Raw genomic sequence first — 20,286 nt, forward strand, 5'->3', positions numbered from 1 at the left:
GCCACCTTGCTCTACATTTCTTCACATCAGATGTAAACAGTGCAATCCCCTAGATATCCAAGGGCATGGTCCTTTGAATGTGTGAGATGCTAAGTAAATACTAAGTAGAGCTGGCCCAAACTCAGAATTTCAATTCCATGGGAAGTTCTGACACTTTGAAATTTATTTTTGTCCTAAATCAGAACAAAAAATTGAAATTTCCCATGAAACAAAATTTCCATAAAATTTCATTTTGACAAGGTCAAAGCACTTCCTTTCAATTTTATATTACATTTTATAAACCCAGCGCTGATATATTACAGTTGAAACAAAGTGCTTTGCATAGAAAAATGATAAACGGGACAGTTACAGCTCAATGCTCTAAAGCACTGACCAGCCCTTAGTAACAAATTTTCAGGTTACTTTCTCAAATTTTATTCTAGATTAGTTGTGATTGATCACAAAAGTCACATGGTATCAGTTCTAGTTTCCTGAATGATTGTGACTGAGTCTACCTCATGTGCTCAAAAGGATTAACAAAAGCCATTTTGACTTGTTTCCTTCAAGGCAGCAGTGGCAATTTATAGTCTCGCTGTTTAAACCAATTAGGAAAAAGAAATCTGTGGGGTACTGCTTCCTACTACAGTATGGAAGATAGGCTGTTTAGTGTTCCATGAGCAGGCCATCCAGGATTTTTGAGGGCTTGGCAGCCTCCAGACTACATTATAGATATGGTTAAAAACACACACACACACACAAAGATGGCTGGGCCTTCCAGTGGAAGTAGATGACAGCCGAAAGGGGGTTAAAAACCTTTCTGTAGGCAACATTTTATGTTCAAAATGGCCTATGTTTAAAAAATATGAAATATAACAAAAAGTTGTCAATGAAAAAAGGAAAGTTTTGATAAAGTTTTTACCATAAATTATGTTTTCTTATTTAAAAAAACCCACAATTTCAGTTAAAAACTATGATTTCTGTAAACATTCCACTAAAAATGGATGCATTTTGAACCCTGCAAAATGGAAGCCACCTCAAAATTTAATTTTTTGCAGTCTTTTTCCTGTTTTTCTATTGAGTTCTAAACCCCAGGATGTATGGCAAGAGGAGTGGGTTGGGAGAAGGCTACGTTATTTGTTGGGGTATTTGGGCAGTTCAAACAGGCCACTCTGAACATTGAGGTTCTGCTATCACTTGATCAGAATCTATATACACTCCAATCACAGAATGCAGTTGCAGGTCATGTAGACATATCTGAGCTAGTTTTAATCTACCTTGCTTGGTTACTGGAGCTGCAAAGCTGAGACAGCGAGCGTTTCGGCGTGGGCTGTTCAAGCCTACCAGAAGCTTGGGTAAATGGCTTGTGTGGCTAGCTAATACTTCCACAGTTTCACTGCTCTGATACCCAAGCTAACTAGATTAAAGCTAGCTCATTTATATCTACATGAGCGGCAGTCATACCCTGTAATTGCAGTGTAGTCATGCCCTTTTTTATAGCTTGCCTATGTTAGTGCTCAACTGTTCATGTTTTTTATTTTACATTATTCCCCTTGTTTGTGCATAGTAAAAAGATCATAGGAATCAAGAATATTTTGGGTACACAGCAGGATTTCTGCTAAGAGGCTGACTTTTCTGCTGACGCACCCATGACCAACAGCAATAACCATTACAACTTCAGCCTCCAACTCACTTCCTGGCATCTGGTGGCCCATAATTTTTGTTTAAAGTCACATGGCTCCTTGACTAGCTCCTCTCTTGGCAGCTCAGGTCTATGTGCTGTCGAACCCCCTACGTGGGTGTGGGGCTATCCATGAAGTACGGTACTACCTAAGGTAACTGAGGGAGGCAGAGTTTGTCTCAGAAAGGATCCTCTGGATTTGGCCTAAGGGTAATAGCTGACTTTTTCCATATTCTCCAGGAATATTTACTGACCCAGAGAACCAATTTCTCCTCCTGATCATGTCTGTAAACTACATAGTGTTGCTTTCCAGTGATGAAAATTAGATACCATCTATACCTGGTTTGGGAAAACTAACACAAGGGGTACGTTGTGTCAGGAATCATATTTACACATGTAGCCTCTAAATTGAGTTTTAATAGTCTCCTCTCTCTCCCCTTCACTGACTTTACAAATCATAAATATTCCCAAACAATTGTTCTCTATAGAGACAGGAATATCAGTGCTCCCTTGAACATACTGAGCCATTCCTAAGTCTTGTTTAGTTTGTGGAGTGATCATAAACATTAAGCTTAAATTTAATATGAACAACATGTGCGTGTATGATGTTGAAATCTACAAAGCCCTAACATCCTGAAGAGAATGTGGGAGATCTCTGTTATTTTTATGAATATTATATGTATCTTCAATTATAATGTATGCTACCTGGGCACAAAGAGTTAACTTAGTTCTCAGTGGAGGGGAGCAGGGATAAAGGTTACTCCTCTGCAGGAAGGCAGAGAATTCATGTGGATAGATCAGTCATTGATACTTACCCCCTCAAAAAACAGGTTATCAAGGCCAGTTGTCATTTTGTCCCAGACCAAGGGGAAACTGCTGGACAAAAGTCTCTTCATATGCTAATGATTCAGATCCCCGTAACAACCTAGAGGAGACAGGAGGCCATTGAACACTGATTATGACAGAATGGAATAACCCCAAAGGACAGGAAGAGAAAAAAAGATGTTAGAATCTGTTAAAAGAGACTCTCAACAGCAAGACAGTGCAGACCAGAACCGTAAGATAAGACTGGGCAGGAGAAGAGTAGCTGCAGAAGAATCCTGGACTCCCTGGAAAAAACACTAAGATCCAAAGGACTTAGGTAGGGTGAGGAAACTGGGGCAGGGTCTTGCATCCAGGTATTATTTTTCCTTAGATCTGTAAATTTCTTGTGCCATGTCTACAAGTAAAGTCTGTGTGTGTGGTTTAGAAGTGCCGTTGCAAAACCTGTGTGTTACTTGCTTTAATTGTCAGGAAGACCCCGAAGGGTGAAACAATAATGCAGACTTCCCCAAACGGTGGCGCTCTGGAGAGGCTTTGTGGACCTTGGGAAGTTAGATTGCAGGTTCCCATTGCCTTTTTTCCTGTACCAGTGTTTTTCCACTGACTGGTGTGAGAACCAAGCTTTGAAACAAAGGGTTCCTGCCATATGCAAAAGCTATATCAGGCAGAGGAGAGACATCATCATGGTTTTTCACTGACTCCTCGTCCAAAGGGACTTCTGGAAACACCTGGGGAACAAAGACTGAATTGGGGGGAAGCGCTGGACCCTGGCTAAAGGGATTTTTAGCCTGTGATTGAAACACCTGGGGATTCCAAGATTTAAGTTGGTGCATCTTGCCCCTTAAAAGCCTGCAGCCTGCTTGCATCATCATTTAGGGTGAGATTGCACTATTCATATCAGAATTATGTAGTATATTAAGCTTAGTTTTTGTGTTTTATTTGCTAGGTAATCTGCTTTGATCTGTTTGCTACCCATTATAATCACTTAAAATCTATCTTTTGTCATTAATAAACTTGTTTTTGCTTTGTCTAAAACCAGTGTGTGTTGAAATCATAACTCGGGGCAGAAAGCTGTTGCATATTTCCTCTCCACATTGAAGGAGGGGACGAATTTCATGATCTTATGCTGTACAGTGTACAGCGCAAGACAATATAATTTTGGGTTTACACTCCAGAGAGGAGGTGCGTGACTTAGCAACTGGGAGATGCCCTAGCTATGCCTCCCCATGCAGAGCTGATCAAAGCATCTGTATGTAACTGCAGCTGGGTATCTCCCTACCTGTATGTGTGCTGGTAAAGTGCAGGCTGGAGCATGGGAGATGGCTTGGAAGGCTGGTCACAGCAGTACAGTGTAAAGGGAGCCCAGGCTGGTGGGTCAGGGGGGGCTCAGTGGTACCCCAGTTCCAGGTGGCACCCCACGGGGAACCCGTCACACCAGGCAGTACTCTAACCACCCAGATGGTCAGTCTCTCTCAAGCAGCCTGTGTCACCAAAATGAAAGTATTTGAACCAGTTATAGTATTTATTAGGCACTGCTAGATCCACAAATAGCTGCTGTAGAGTTTTTGTACACTGGTTCAGTTCAGAATTCTTATGCATTTGAATTGTGCAGTGTAGTGTATGATGATTTTTACTTTTTTTCTTCCCAGATGCCTATTTATGATCTGGTCCCTAGTGATTGCTTTATGCTGGTCACATCATCGACAAAGTCTCATGATATTTGGAAGAGATTTTTATTGTTGTATAAATTGTTATCACAGGGCCAGATTGTGGCTGGCTCTCATTGGATAGCATAAATAAGTGTGGGCAGTAATGAGTGATGAAGGATTTTATGTCACTGAGGAAATGGCTGAACCCTTGACCAGTTCATCGCAAGACATTCTTATTTGATATTTTAAAGGTGTAGAATTTTCATAAAGTATAAAAGTGGGATTTTTCAGTGTTAGTCACACAAACATTTTCAACCTTTACCCCTTTTCTAGGAAAGGTTTTGTTTCAGTAAGCATATGCTGTACATTAGTGCCAACAAGTTTTGCATTCTAGTTCTCTATATACATAGAGAGGTTCTGAATCGCTAAATACATTTGCTTTCGTTATATCCCATTCACCATTTTTCATCTGCTCATTGTGCTTGCTCCTGCTCTATCTCATACCTCACCAGCTTATTTTCAATTTAGACCCTAGTCCTCCAAACACTGACCATGAAGCATTGTGCTTACTGCTGTGCATAGTTCCACTGAGGTGGATGGGGGTGTACGCTACGGTGTTTGCAGAACCAAACTGTTAGAGTTAACCTCTTCAGAGTAGTGATCAAGGAGCAAAACTGGCCAACTCGAGGCTAAGCAAGCCCGTGCTCCAGAATCTCAGCTTTCATTAAAAGAAAAACAACAAAACCTCTATCTTTTATGGTTGCAAAGGAGTGCTCAAAACTTGAACTAAATCCAAATTAATGCACTTTCTTCCTGAGGTTGCAGAGAGACTGAATCAATAGCTTTGAGTGTTGCAAACTAACTCTGATTATATCAGTGGGACATTGATTCAAATAGCCAGTGATAAAAATATTGCCATTTATGTTAACTATTTCACTGCTGATCAAAGCAGGAAAGAAAACAGAGGGACAATGAAGAATCCACCAGAGGTGATGTCTCTTTTTGGTGTCATGAACAGGTAATGCTTAGGAAAGCACCAGCATTTATTCCCCACCCCCCAGTCTGTGGAGCTAACAAGCTAGAGGCAAGGAGTGGACCCAAGAAAGCATCTGAGTCCCACCAAGGGAAAGCCAAGTTCCACTGACACCTTATCACGGATGAGCCAACCTTGAAGAAGCCACCAGAGCCCACAGGAACACATTCTGAACAACTGCACCCTCTTCTCTGAGTGATCTCTCATTCTGGTGTCTCAAATGGGTGAAACATGGTTTGTGAGCTAAGATAGGTAGAGCACCGTTACTTTCCCCTTCACCCTATGCAACCCCTAGCAGCAACTTTGTCTCCTTCCTCACTGAACTCCTGAAGCACACAAGGCACTCTAGATAAATAGCAAGCCTTGTATAATTTAATTATGACTGATTAAGTCAACTCCTCTGAAGGTCAAAAGGGGGTAAATATTAGATATTTTAAATATAGGGTGACCAGACAGCAAGTGTGAAAAATCGGGACAGAGGGTGGGGGTAATCGGAGCCTATATAAGAAAAAGACCCAAAAACTGGGATTGTCCCTATAAAATCAGGACATCTGGTCACCCTATTTAAATATATTAGATTAAGACTATAATTTTAGCTATGACAAGGATGGGATGAGAGAAGCAGCCTTCACCCAGGAAACACACTACCTGTACCTGAAGAAATTAAGGTTAAGTGGATTGTGCAGATGTTTACCTCTTCATATACTGTTCTGGGCTACTAAGGATATGTCTGCACTACAGAGACTATATGCCCACATAGCCCTACAGTATAGAGGCAGCCTAAACTGGCAGAAGGGTTTTTTCTGTTAGCATAGGAACACCATCTCCCCAAACAAAGTTATTTCTGACAACAGAAACCCTCTTCCATGGACATAGTGGCATCTACACTGGGGGTTAAGTTGGCATAGCTGTGGCACTCAGGGGTGTGGTTTTCCCCTCCCATCACCCTGACCAGTGTAGCTCTGCCGACATAACTTTTCAGCATAGACCAGGCATTAAGCAAGAGAGGATCATCATTTCATCATGCAAACATTTCAATTTCCTAATCTCATAGATGTGCCAAAATGATTTTTAGTCTATTAATTGATCATTGTTGGGAAAACTCTGGTATTAAGCAATGTTTGAGTCCCTAGCTCCTATAATCCTGTGTTCTTTGTGTCTTTATTTTCTCACTACTCTCTTTCCCAGTTCGTATGCACAGGGGAGTTTTGAATGTCCAGTTTCTGTGAATAATCTCCCACTAGTTGAAGTAACCCTTCATACATCTCTAAATTCTTCCATTCACTCTGTGCTAACCTCATTCTTCCAGATGTTTGGGAGGTTTTGCATTCTGCCAAGAAGAACTAATACAAAAGGGGAACTCATAAATCTTGTTGGCTTTTTTTCCTTTCCATGCAAAACAATTGTTGGGACTTATTCTCATCACCTTCCATTTTCATTTAACAATTTTGGTGGACAGTTTTGCCCCATAGAAACAGCTACTTCAAAGTGTTAGGTCCTATGCTGGTTACATTATAATGACCTCTCCTTATTTCCTAATTAGAGGCGTAACAGGACCTTTATGAGACTACCAATGAAGTCTACAAATTCCCAGATGGAACTGTTCTAAGGAAATGGCCACTGTGGCAGTTTGCAAAGAAATTATATCATTCTCCATTGCCAAAAAGAAAGATCCTAATAGAAGCTGAGTGAGATGTGGATGCAGATTGCCAAGCCAAATAGTGTGCAACATAGGGTGGTCTCCTTTATCTGGAAGCAGAAAGGACTAATCAAATATCAAAGTAGCCATTGGAAGTGACTTGAATAAGAGTCATAAAATATATTTCACTCATTTTGTCCACTGTGGAGAATGAGGGAGATAAATGTAGTATTTACTATAAATATCACAAGTTATCCTATAAGGATTTTAACTTGCCTGAATGCAGGGAGTTAAAAATCAAAAGGAGGCTGTAAATGAGGAAACCTGCAGGAAACAATGTGATGGCAAAGATAAAGCTCCTTGAAGAAACGAGAGAGGGCATCAGTTGAGGAATACTCTGTGACTGGCTCCCTCCAGGCTAGAGTGGTTTACTCTTCCCAAGACTGAGCCTAGGATCAAAGAAGAGTCTAAAACTCAAAGATGCTAGAAAAGGAAGGACCAGTGGTGTGAGTGTCCAGAGGCTACTCAGAGTGTCAGAGAAAGCTGACTGAAACATAGAGACTACTACAGCATGATGGGCTGCTTCTCCCTGCCAGAGATGGAGGTAGCTGGGCTGAGGGGGAACTCTTACAATAGCTAGAAAGGAAAGTCAAAAAGGTGTAAGTAGGGTGCATGCTTGTTGACCTTTTATTGTCTTAACCCTAAGCTCTACATGCTGTGTTCCTTTGAGGAATGAATAAGCAATGCTTTGTCCTGAAGATGCTGTTTCTGTGTCTCTGAAAACATATATGGTCCCAGGCTTCTGAAGCGAAACTATTACAGGGATCAAAACCAAATGAGACCTGTGTCATTAACACAGTTGGGCACTAGAGTTTACAGTCAAGAGACCCAGTCTGAGTGCGTTTGAACCATGTGGTTCCACCCACAGTGAGGTGCAGGAAGCCAGGCTTGTCACCTCAGGGGTGCACTCAAGAGGGATTAAAGGGGTCTAAGGCACAGTTTACCCTGTAGCCCTAACAGTGACAGTTTGCACGTCTGGTTTCAAACAATTCTCATTTTGGGTTTCAGTAGTAAGAGAGCATTTTCTTTTGCACTAGATTAGGAGGGTCGAAAAATATAAATTTTAAATAAAAAAGTTGGATTTATTTTTGAAGGCCATCTTGGAAATCTACTTCTAGATTAAAATTTCATGGAAAAATGCCATGGCGGTAAATATGACAGGTTGGCATAGAGCAACAAGTAGACAGTCACATGCACTTACAGATAGCACTGACAGCACATCTTTATTCAAGGTTGCTTCATATTTTCCATCACAACACCCTGCTTATAACTTTGCCAAACTAACTGTTTGGGCTGAAATGTTCCATGCTAGGTGTCTGCCTCTGGCTGGCTTATTATTTTTTAAGTTTCAGCAAAAATCGTTCAGTTATTTCCCAATAACAAGGGTAGGGAAAAATACATTTTTAACATGGGAAAAACATGCTTACAACTACTTCATTGAGAAACTGTAGTGCTTTCATGCTTTGGAGCAGGAGATTTGGTAGAGAGGCCAGGCTGGGGTCAGAAATTTGTCTTTGGCTAACCCCACGAAAATCCAGCCAATTTCGACCCAGTAATAGCTTCTGAAAAAAAAGTCAGAGTCCATACACATTCAGCAGAGGATGGCATGAAAATTCTCCAGAGATTCTAACTGCCCTGAGCATTTTTTCCTGATTGGCTCAGAGAAAGGAAGGAAGTGCATATCATCCATAGCCACTCCTGCTAAGAAAGTGAGCCAGGAATGGCTTCTGCCAAGCTGCCGTACCACATGGGGTGGCTTCAGCCAATCAAAGAATGAGAGCAAACAACTGGTGACTAGTCTGAACAACTACATAAGTGTTCTAGTTCTCTAACTGTCCCTGTTCTGTGCGAGTGTGCTTAAACATTTAATGTTCCCCATCATAGCACACCTGCTCAAGCCAGGACAGTATGTAGCACCTAAGGTATTTAGCACCCCGCCACACACACACACAAACACACACAATTAGCATTTATTTTATGACAACCTTATTCTTCAGAGGAGAATTTTTTTTAATGTTAATGATGCCACTTTCCTCATCTTTATCCTAATTACCTTGCCGTTCTCTATGTTTTATGTTGTTCTGGGCAAGTACTCACACTGATACATGTCTGCTGGCCTTTAGTAGGGATTTACATCACCACCAACCATGCAGTAGCCTTTCCGGTATCAGCCACACTCTGGTAGCTAGTATGCAGGCTTGCTGGCCTCTAGCATGCATTTACATCACCTTTGGCTATGCTGCTGCCTTGCAGTATCAGCCACTATTCAGTAGCTAGTATGCAAGTTTAACAGTCCTTTTCCAGATTTTTTTTTTGCTCCCCAGGAGACAGAGATCTGTTCCAAATAAGAAAAAAAAAAAAAAAAACAAAAAAACCTATTTCTTGGACTGTTAATCTGGAATCTTAAATTATGAGTTTCAACCAAACCCAGAGATCTTGGAACAAAATCTGCAGATGAGAGAACTGAAGTGGAGTCTTTGGCTCTGTTTTCAGGATGTAGTTATTTGCTCTTATGCTTCTTAACCAGCTTTCAAGAGCATTTCAGCTGTAACTACAGGGTTGCAAAGCCAGTCCTAGTTAAAATGTGATATTTATAGCAATTTAGATGAATAAGTCTGCAATGTGTCTAATGGCTCAAGACTCCTAATCAGATTTACAGGGAATTTGGCTCAGAGAGGCATCTTAATGGACACCGAAGGCCAAAGAAGAACTGATAAAAACTGAAGTGTTTAAAAGGTCTGTCAGTATCCCAAGCCATTTTGGTGCATGCAGTGCAACTCATTAACTGAATCCCTTGTTCAACTAAGCTCCATTGTAACCATTGGAGGTCAACCATCTGATCAGCCAGCCAGCAGTCCCTTCAATACAGTAAGGGTCCTGAGAGTCCCAAATTCAACCTAGCTGCCAGAGCCAGCCAGTAACTGGTCTGGAAGAGGCTTCAGATAGTCTTAAATTGTAGCTCTACTCCAGGAGTCAGAGGGCGGGAGGAGGGAAAATACATTATTGGGGCTACCTGTTTATGGTGTCTCTCTGACTATCATACTTCTCCATTTACAAACAAATGAAAGTAATTCCTGCATTTCTAGGCCTGCATCTTACCCTGAGCTCTAAGAGTCAGTAATAATGTCCTGCAGCTCAGATTGTGCCCTCAGTTATACCTATGAAACCTCACGCTCAACCAACCATGCACTCAGATAACACCCATGCAGCCTCTTTAGTCCTAGAACTCTGAGATAGTTTTGAATTTCCTTAGAGACAGTCCTATTCGTACCACATTCATGGCTCCGTTCTGCTCTCATTAAAGTGAATGAGAATGTTGCCATCAATTTCAATGGGAGTAGGAGCAGGCTCCAAACTGCACATTTAACTGGAAAAGCAGGAATAGACGTAGGAAATAAGCATAACCTGGCCAACACTGCTGCAGCAGGAATCTGACCATGTGTATTCACTGACTTTTTAAAATTTAAACTGTGCAACCTTAACACTATTGATTTTTGCAATATACCCTTTTAATACTCAGGCTAGAGAATAAGTGAGGAGCCTGTTCTGTGTTTGGCAGCAGTAAAAAGGCAGTTTGAACTAACAGCACATGCTGTAATCTAGCCCCAGGTATGAGGTTAGCTACTGGTTGAACACAAAGCATGTGTGTCTGAGCAGCGCAGGTCTGGCTGCCGGAGAGGTTTCTAGATCCAGAACTGCTGCTGTTTTTAAAGCAAACAGATATGAGCTCATTTCTAACCTCAGATACACCTGTGCAACTCCCATTGAACGCAGTGCATGCATATCAGAAGGCAGACTGGAGCCCATGTGGCCTGAAAAAGAGTTAAAAGGAGAACTGTGCACTCCTTCAGTTCACATTCAACATCTGAAACGCCAAAGGAACCCAACATGCTAACCTAATCTTTCTGGAATTAGTCCATTATTTCCTTCCACAGAGAGGACCACTCAGCAAAATCTGTTTGACACAGGATTGTAGAGTGGATTTCCACTGTACCAGCTGGTACAATGAGATTTGCTAACTCCAAATGGAAGGCACGTTTAAAAAAAAGAAAGGAAAAATAAACCCTTTACATAAAACAATATGTACAGGGCAATTCTGTGATGCTGTTCCAAACTTTTCCTCCACACGCGGCAGTGATTCTTAGCTCCAGGAACACAATTAACACTTTTGTGACAATCAAACCAGTTTTCCTGAGAAAAACAGAAGTTGTATCAAGCTTTTGACTCTGTTCCTAGAAATTCACAGGAAACAACCCCCTCCTTCATACCTTTCTCAGGAATCAGATAGACCTAGAACACCTATTGATTCAAGTATCTATATTGGTAACATCACCATATATAGTGTAAACCATGATTCTTTCACTTTGATATGAAGGGACAGGTTCTCCCTGCCCATGGTACTATAGAGTCTTTACAGGCTCTCAACCAGTTTTCAATTACAGGCAATTCATCCCTTCGGGAGGTCCCCACGGAATGGGTCTATCTAGATTCTTATATTACCCCCACTGTAGCATCTGAGCATTTCACAATCATGATATCAATAAGTATTCTCTCTGTTTCACAGAGGTAGGTATTATTTTTACCAATGGCAAACTAAGGCTTCAGGAGAATAAGTGACCAGCCCATGATCACACAGGAAGTCTGTGGCAGAGCTAGAAATCTTAAATTCAATTTCCAAGTCCCCAAACCATCCCCCCTCCCATATTTGGGCATTTTAAGTTCTTCTTCCTATATTAGTGATAGTATTTAGCATAATGGGGCCTGGCCTTTATAATTATAATTAGTCCAACAAATCATAGAATCATAGAATATCAGGGTTGGAAGGGACCTCAGGAGGTCATCTAGTCCAACCTTCTGCTCAAAGCAGGACCAATCCCCAACTAAATCATCGCAGCCAGGGCTTTGTCAAGATGGATCTTAAAAACTTCTAAGGAAGGAGATTCCACCACCACCCTAGGTAACGCATTCCAGTGTTTCACCACCCTCCTAGTGAAAAAGTTTTTCCTAATATCCAACCTAAACCTCCCCTACTGCAACTTGAGACCATTACTCCTCGTTCTGTCATCTGCTACCACTGAGAACAGTCTAGATCCATCCTCTTTGGAACCCCCTTTCAGGTAGTTGAAAGCAGTTATCAAATCCCCCCTCATTCTTCTCTTCCGCAGACTAAACAATCCCAGTTCCCTCAGCCTCTCCTCATAAGTCATGTGTTCCAGTCCCCTAATCATTTTTCTTGCCCTCTGCTGGACGTTTTCCAGTTTTTCCACATCCTTCTTGTAGTGTGGGACACAGTACTCCAGATGAGGCCTCACCAATGTCGAATAGAGGGAAACGATCACATCCCTCGATCTGCTGGCAATGCCCCTAATATACAGTTTCTATCTAATCTAAAGGAAACTGCAGAGTAATCCAGTTAGGTTATACAGATGCTGTGTAACAGATGCTTTGCCCTGTAAACTCTTACTGTCCAGGCAGGCTTGAAAGTATAGGGAGAAAAGTATAGTCTGGTTCTTCCACTCCTACTGAGTCTGATCTAATCCAGACTCTGAAGAAAGGCATCCAGGCCTCCTGCCTGAGCAGCTGGAACTTCAGGTGGACTCTGATCCTCGTGGTTCTTACTCCCTGCCTCTATTGATTGTGCGTGGCCAGTTCTGAGTTTTCTCTAACCACACCAGCCAGCTAGCATCATCTGCACTGATGAAACCCTATTGGCTGTTGGGCCAGATTACAGATACTTTCCCCAGGCACTTACCTGGTCTTGTCTAGTTATATGTTCCCTTGTCTCCTGCTTTGCTTCTATTTGCAGCCACATTAAAATCCCTCTTTCCCCCAAACGCTTGCTGCCTCTCCCTTCAATCCAGAGTGATTTTGAATCAATCACTCAAATTGTGGTCAGGCCGGATGCCCACTTCTTCAGGACACCTACCTCATTTAATAAATAGTTAAGTGCTGGCATTATTACTCTCATTTTACAGATGGGGACACAGACTCCTAGAAATTAAATGAATCACCCACTGGGACACAGCAAGTCAGTGGCAGGGCTAGGAAATGTATACGGCAGCCTGATCCTTCATTATACGGCAGCCTGCATCTTGAATAGTCATTTACACTAGTGCAAGAGGGAGTGTAAATCACCACCATTCTGATTTTTGTAATATTTGATGTCCACACAAAATGCCAGACAATGGAGAATCATGTCCTAGGTGCAAAGTTTACACTTCAGTGTAATACATTGGTGTCTACTCCATGATTGTTGACAGATAGCTCAGAGGAGAAAGGAGTTTTTATTGTCTGTCACCCTGGCATGCTGAGGGGAGAGGTGAAAGTAAGCCGGTACACCCCGGTACGGTGTATTGGCAAGAGCCAGTGCGCCGTACTAGGGTGTATCGTCTTCCCCAGGCGCAATTTAAAGGGCCTGCAGCTCCCAGCAGTGGCTGGAGCCCCCAGCCCTTTAAATTACTGCCAGAGCCCTGCTCCCGGAACCCTGGGGTAGCGGCGGCGGGGCTGGGGCGGCAATTTAAAGGGCCCGGGGTGGTAGCGACAGTCGAGCCCTGGGCCCTTTAAATCATCCCTGGAGCTCCGCCGCTGCTTCCCCAGGGCTCCGACAAGCTCCGGGGATGATTTAAAGGGCCCAAAGCGGTAGTGATGGCTGGAGCCCCGTCCCCGGAGCCCTGCTGCCGGAGCCCTGGGGAAGCGGCAGCGGGGCTTCGGGGACAATTTAAAGGGCCCGGGCTCCGGCTGCTGCTACCACCCAGGGCCCTTTAAAACCACTGCCAAAGGCCACGGCTGCCGCTGTTACCCTGGGAAGGGGGAAGGAGGCACTTGTTGGTACAAGGTGGGCTGGGACTGGCTCTGTCCTCCCCCAGCCCCACTCTGTCCGCCTGAGGCCCTGCCCCTTCTGGGGGCCAGAGCCGGCCCCAGCCCAGCCCCGTACCGGTAAGTCCCTACACTTACTTTCACCCCAGCTGTGGGTGACAGATTTTCTCTGAATTCAGCTGGGCCTCTTCCCAGGAAGCCCTATAGCAGCATGGTCTATTGTAGAAATCCCTTGCTATTCACCTTGGGGATTCTAGTGGTTTGGGAACCCTGAGCCCAGGGTCAAACTTATTTCAGTCTTCATTCGCTGTTGCGAAGAGTCAGCAGCAACAGGTTCCATTGAAGATTTTGACCCAAATTTGTTCAGCACTTAGACACCTTACCAAAAAAGACTAGGCTATATAAATAGAAATATAACAGAGATGGTCAGCTATGTGCAAGGATCATGGGAAGGGGAGAATAAAGGGAAAGGATCTGTAATCCAGACCAGCAACCAAAAGGGCTGAGTTAGGGCAGGTAGAGAGGAATGTTTATGGTATAGCATATCTATACCCTGTAGAAATAGAATACAGTCATAGTTCTGTACAATGCATACTATGCAAACCATGTCCCAAAACCCTTCAGGGGTGCAATAAGGGTTATAAAGTTAAAATAAATAGCAGGGAGAGAAACAGTAAGATTAAGGGGTTATGGCAGAGTCATTTTCAGATGAGATTGTTAAATAGATGAGGAGAGATACAGAGATAGCTAAAGGCAGAATAGATAAATCCATCTCCATCACAGGGGAGAAACAGAAGTAAGCAAAACAAGTTCCAGTAAGGGTCCGACCCTGAGGAAGAGATGTATTTATTGAAGTGTTGTTTTGATGTAGTCATCTTCCATTCTGGGGTGAAGGCAAATTGCTTCATGGCATTTGCATTTAACTAAAAAAAAAAGATTATGGGTAAAGGCATAATGGACTAACACTGTACACATCAAGCAGCATTTACAATCCATTTAGCTTTGAGGGATTGCATAGCTTAGTTGGGAAAGCATCAGTCTTTTAGTCTTAGGATAGGTCTATACTGCAGTTAGACATCCAGCTGACTCGGGTTCACAGGCCTTGGGTTAAGGGGCTGTTTAATGGCAGTGTAGACCTTGGGCTCATGCAGGAGTCCAGGCTGCAGAACTCTGATGGGAGGGACCACAGTTGTCCAGCTCTTCCCATTATATTGTTAATCTACAAGTAATCAAGGACCTGCATACCCTACTCAGCAAAAATTAGTTGTAAGCAGAGTTTTTGCCTAAGGAAAAATGAACTGTACAGTCCATTTTGAGTTTTTATACTTCAATCTCTTTAGTTCACGAAAGAAAGGTTCAAATTAAAACCCTGGAACTTTGGAAAAGCTTTGACCTGGACGTTAGCTGTGTAATCTGTTTCACACATCTCAGCCCCTTGCACAAAAACTGCTTTAAACAAAGATCAAAGTAAAAACTGCAAAACATTTTGTGATTTCTCAGAAGACAGAATCCATTTTTCGCAGAGTCACTGAGGATCTCCGATGAACTGGAGAACATCAAAGCCCTGTAAGTTTTTAAAATTAGAGCTCTAGTTTTGAAATGAGAAACTTTTTTGCCAGACAGTTTTGCCAAGTGTTTATGTTTTGGTGCATATCTGGGCTGCTTATCAGGAGTTCAGATGTTCTTTGTTTGTAATTTCCTACAATTATTCAGTCTCCATGCTCCATTCAAGCACAGTAACACCCATTGGTCATGAGAGCCTGCAATGCTTCTGTCTCACAAAGCAGTCCAGCAAGAGCCCAGGGCTTTGACCTTGACTCTCAGTGTGTGGCAGCATTGCAGTATAAAATCATAGCAATGTCTCCCTCCTCCCTCTCAGAGTGTCTTCCTGCTCATAAGAGAATCTGAGTATTCAGATGTCTCTAGAAAGAGGCTGAAAAGAGCCTCACTAAAACTGCAGAATTCCATGCTTTGACACCAAATTTTTTTTGTTGTATTGCTCAGTGCATTCCAAGCCAGTCAACACCATCAATTCATTGCTTACTGGAGCAATTTAAGAGCATTTAGTTGCTCTGCAAGAGGTACTCTGTATGAAAAATATTCTCAGATGAAGGACATTGATTAATATAGTATATTATTAATTTGAATATCTTAAAGTACTTTGCAAAGGTGGGCGACTATCATTAGCTCCATTTTATGTAATGGGGCAACCCAGATATAAAAGGGTTAAGGGTGAAATGTTCAGAAGTTACTTAGGTCCTAAATGACTTATGTGTAGTTAACACTAAAGTGAAATCCCATTTTGCACAAAATTTGTTTCTGTATTTTGACTGGCTTTACTGTTTTATGTAAAACAGTCAGGGACAGGCCCAAAAAAGAATTGTTGCTTTCCAGAGCCACTTGGCTAACTATTTTATTTTTTAAGAATGAGATTTTGTTGTCTAGTCAAATTAATGCAAAATGCGGTGTAACAGAGGTCAGTTTGGAGAGGACTTGTGGGGAGGTAAGAGGGTAGGACAAGAGTCAGCAATTTTTTTGGGTGGGGTGGGAGCTGGCTGGGACGAGATTGGTTTCAAAGTGTTTTGTAGGCCTGGCAAAAATGCTACATTCTATACAATATGACTGAGACAAATTAAGAGGAGAGGGAAATTATTTCAATGGCTAATTCTCACATAGGGAAGATGATTAGCAAATAGAATAAGATAAGTCAGCACATAGCAGCAGGAAGTACTAGACAAGTATTTATCACTGTCATTTATGCTTAACCTGTCAGATGACAAGGTGGAAATAATGCTAGAAGATATGTCAATACACTGCGAAAAAGTGATTGGCAGAGCTACATGGATTTCAGTGGAAGTGCAACAAATTTACACCAGCTGAGGCTCTCTGCTCTCATCCTCCGCTTCAGTAGGATGGAGGACAGAAAGCAACTCCTTGAGGTCTATGGCTAACCTCTTATTTACTTGAGTGGGAGCAGGCCCTACGGTATATTCAGGAAAGGCCTTTCTAGGACCAAAAGGGATAGGGTGTTAGAGAAAGGAAGCTGTTGATCGCAGACATATCTACAGCATGCCTGCTAAAAGTCTGGATCTACTCCCATTGATTCCTGGAAACAGTTCAAGGCAAAGCTTTGACATTATAACTCCGAACCAAGTAAAGCACAAATCTGAAACTCCATGCAAAAAGAGCGTGTGCAGTAACCTCATTTTGATTTGCTGAAACCAGACAAACCAAGCCTGGTGGCCACAGAAACTCTACCTGGAAACATAACTCTTCATTTTAGACCTAATTTATTCTATTGACTTATGCTGCTGCATGCACATACTACACGGAACAAAAAAATACCTTTATATAGTTTGGCCTTTTATTCTTTCAGCACATACTGTAGTACTTCGTTTAGGAACAGATAGTGAAATGCAGTCATGACAAACTGGAGGAACCTTCTAAGGGGAAACCTGCTCTCAGGGGTGTAAATAGGAGCTTTGCCATTGCTGGCACAATACCAGGAGTAGGCTGTCAGGACCTGCCTCCTAATAACTTCACTGGATTTTGGATCAGGCCTTATGGTGATCATGCTTATGCACGAAAGACAAAAAATATAGAAGCATTAGTATTCAGTGAAATATTGTTGGCCAAGTGGCAGGACAGATCCTACTTTAGATCACTGGTTAGGTCAGGTAGAAAGAAAACCAGTGGCTCCGGGCACCTGCGTTCCAAGCAGGTGCTTGGGGCAGCAGTTGGAAAGGGACGGCAGTTCCTCCGGCCGCAGCGGCAATTCGGCAGCAGCTTCTGTGCTCCGCCTGCCACGGTGGTGAATCGGTGGCAGTTTCTTCCTTTTGCCATCCGCGGCAGCAGTTTTTTCCACTGCTTGGGGCGGCAAAAACTGTAGAGCCAGCCCTGAAGAAAACAGAAGATCACCAACATTATCTGCCTGAATAAAATCAATGTGATAAACATTTTGATGAGTGATCTCCTACAGAGAGGGATATGTATGCTGTAGATTTATTGGGATGTACAAAGCAGATCAGTGAGATGCTTTCAGAGTAAAAAAAACAAGCGATAACTGTGACCGGGGTCTCAATGGGGAGCCAGCTGTGGTCACTCAATTAGGGTGAACGACAAAGAATGGAGCAGACAATCCCCATAAAGCTGGTGGATATTTCAATACTTAGATTCACCAAGACAGCATAAAACAGCTTCTTTATTACCTTACTGGTTACTCAGAAGTCCAAACACAGTTCCCTTAAAGCGATACAGCCTCAGGCCTCCATCCAGGTACCCACATCAAATATGATGAAAATTTCTGTAAATCTTATTTCATCACATAAAAGAACAGGTTCTACCAATCCCAATCCCAATCGGACACATTACCTCCCAGGTTAATGTTTCAGATCTTACCCAAATACATGCTACAGACAATTCTTATTAACTAAACTAAAATTTATTAAAAAACAAGAGAGAGAGAGAGAGCATGGTTAAAAGATCATTATACATACAGACATGAGTTCAATTCACTGAGGTTCAGATTCATAGCAGTGATGGTGAGCTTTGTAGTTGCAAAGAGTTTCTTTAGAATTCAGGTTTCAGAGTGGCAGCCATGTTAGTCTGTATCAGCAAAAAGAATGAGGAGTATTTGTGGCACCTCAGAGACTAACAAATTTATTTGCGCATTTTTGTGGGCTAAAATCAGATACATGGAGTGGAAAATACAGTAGGAAGATAGATAGATAATCTTCCTACTGTATTTTTTACACACACACACACACACACACAGAGAGAGAGAGAGAGAGAGAGAGAGAGAGAACATGAAAAGATGGGGTTTGCCTTACCAACTCTATTGAGACAAATCAATTAAAGTGGACTATTATCAGCAGGGGGAAAAACATCACTTTTGTACTGGTAATCAGGATGGCCTATTTCAAACAGTTGACAAGAAGGTGTGAGTAACAGTAGGGGTAAAAATTAGCATGGGGAAATAGTTTTTAGTTTGTGTAATGACCCATCCACTCCCAGTCTTTATTCAGGCCTAATTTGATGGTGTCCAGTTTGCAAATTAATTCCAGTTCTGCAGTTTCTCGTTGGAGTCTGTTTTTGAAGTTTTTTTGTTGAAGAATTGCCACTCTGTAATTGAGAGTTCAGAGAGGTTGAAGTGTTCTCCGACTGGTTTTTGAATGTTATAATTCTTGACGTCTGATTTGTGTCCATTTATTCTTTTGTGTAGAGACTGTCCGGTTTGGCCAATGTACAGAGGGGCATTGCTGGCACATGATGGCATACATCACATAGGTAGATGTGCAGGTGAACAAGCCCCTGATGGTGTGGCTGATGTGATTAGGCCCTATGATGGTGTCCCCTGAATAGATGTGTGGACACAGTTGGCAACAGGCTTTGTTGCAAGGATAGGTTCCTGGGTTAGTGTTTTTGTTGTGTGGTTGCTGATGAGTATTTGCTTCAGGTTGGGGGGCTGTCTGTAAGCAAGGACTAGTGTGTCTCACAAGGTCTGTGAGAGTGAGGGATCGTCCTTCAGGATAAATTGTAGATCCTTGATGATGCGCTGGAGAGGTTTTAGTTGGGGCTGAAGGTGATGGCTAGTGGTGTTCTATTACTTTCTTTGTTGGGCCTGTCCTGTAGTAGGTGACTTCTGGGTACCCTTCTGGCTCTGTCAATCTGTTTCTTCACTTCAGCAGGTGGGTATTGTAGTTTTAAGAATGCTTGATAGAGATCTTGTAGGTGTTTGTCTCTGTCTGAGGGATTGCATCAAATGTGGTTGTATCTTAGAGCTTGGCTGTAGACAATGGATCATGTGATGTAATCTGGATGAAAGCTGGAGGCATGTAAGTACAGTAGTCAGTAGGTTTCCAGTATTGGGTGGTGTTTATGTAACCATCGCCTATTAGCACTGTAGTGTCTAGGAAGTGGATCTCTTGTGTGGTCCAGGCTGAGGTTGATGGTGGGATGCAAATTGTTGAAATCCTGGTGGAAGTCCTCAAGGGCTTCTTTTCCATGGGTCCAGATGATGAAGATGTCATCAATGTAGCACCAATAGAGTAGGAACATTAGGGGACAAGAGCTGAGGAAGCATTGTTCTAAGTCAGCCATAAAAATGTTGGCATACTGTGGGGCCATGCAGGTCCCCATAGCAGGTCATAGTCCAATGTCCAAATCTCATATTCAGGGTGTACCACCATAACTGGGACCTCAGTCTTGCAACTGAAACTTCCCATGATGAAATCTAAGCAAATATGAGATGACAGAATCAGGGTCCAAGGATCTTTTATACAATTTCATGTCCTCTGACAAGTTGGGATTTCCTTGGGGAACAAAAGGTAATTAGGATGACTTTGAAGGAGGTCCATCACCAGTGCTTAACTATACAAATTAACATAAGGCCATTTGCTTTTTCTCCACCATTCACAGTACATTTCAAAGAGAGATGAATACCAAGATATCCCGCGTTTATAATTCATTTAAATGATATCAGAATACAGCATAGACAGGGACGGTTGATTACATTGTCGTACTCATACATATGTAAATACACAAACATTATCTCCCCACATGTCTTTTGAGGGTTATTTATTTTGCAGGATGTTTAACCCTTTCTAGCCAT

The 20,286-nt window shown here is 42.3% G+C and overlaps 1 protein-coding gene and 1 long non-coding RNA gene across 4 annotated transcripts in view; one reads left to right on the forward strand and one right to left on the reverse strand.

Annotated features, from left to right (window-relative positions):
* The first annotated feature begins 628 nt into the window (after positions 1-628).
* Positions 629-18,636, forward strand: LOC122460799. The gene is made up of 3 exons (XR_006282308.1): positions 629-640; positions 5,885-5,889; positions 18,473-18,636. It is a non-coding gene; the product is annotated as an uncharacterized LOC122460799 (long non-coding RNA).
* BPGM (bisphosphoglycerate mutase) overlaps positions 17,019-20,286 on the reverse strand; it is a 127,163-nt gene continuing 123,895 nt past the window's right edge. For all 3 annotated transcript variants that reach the window (XR_006282304.1, XR_005295607.2, XR_005295606.2), the window contains one exon: positions 17,019-17,573. The gene's annotated coding sequence lies outside the window, so the exon portion shown is untranslated. The remainder of the gene's footprint in view (positions 17,574-20,286) is intronic.

Source organism: Dermochelys coriacea, chromosome 1, assembly GCF_009764565.3.
Source record: "Dermochelys coriacea isolate rDerCor1 chromosome 1, rDerCor1.pri.v4, whole genome shotgun sequence".
Taxonomy (NCBI): Eukaryota; Metazoa; Chordata; order Testudines; family Dermochelyidae; genus Dermochelys; species Dermochelys coriacea.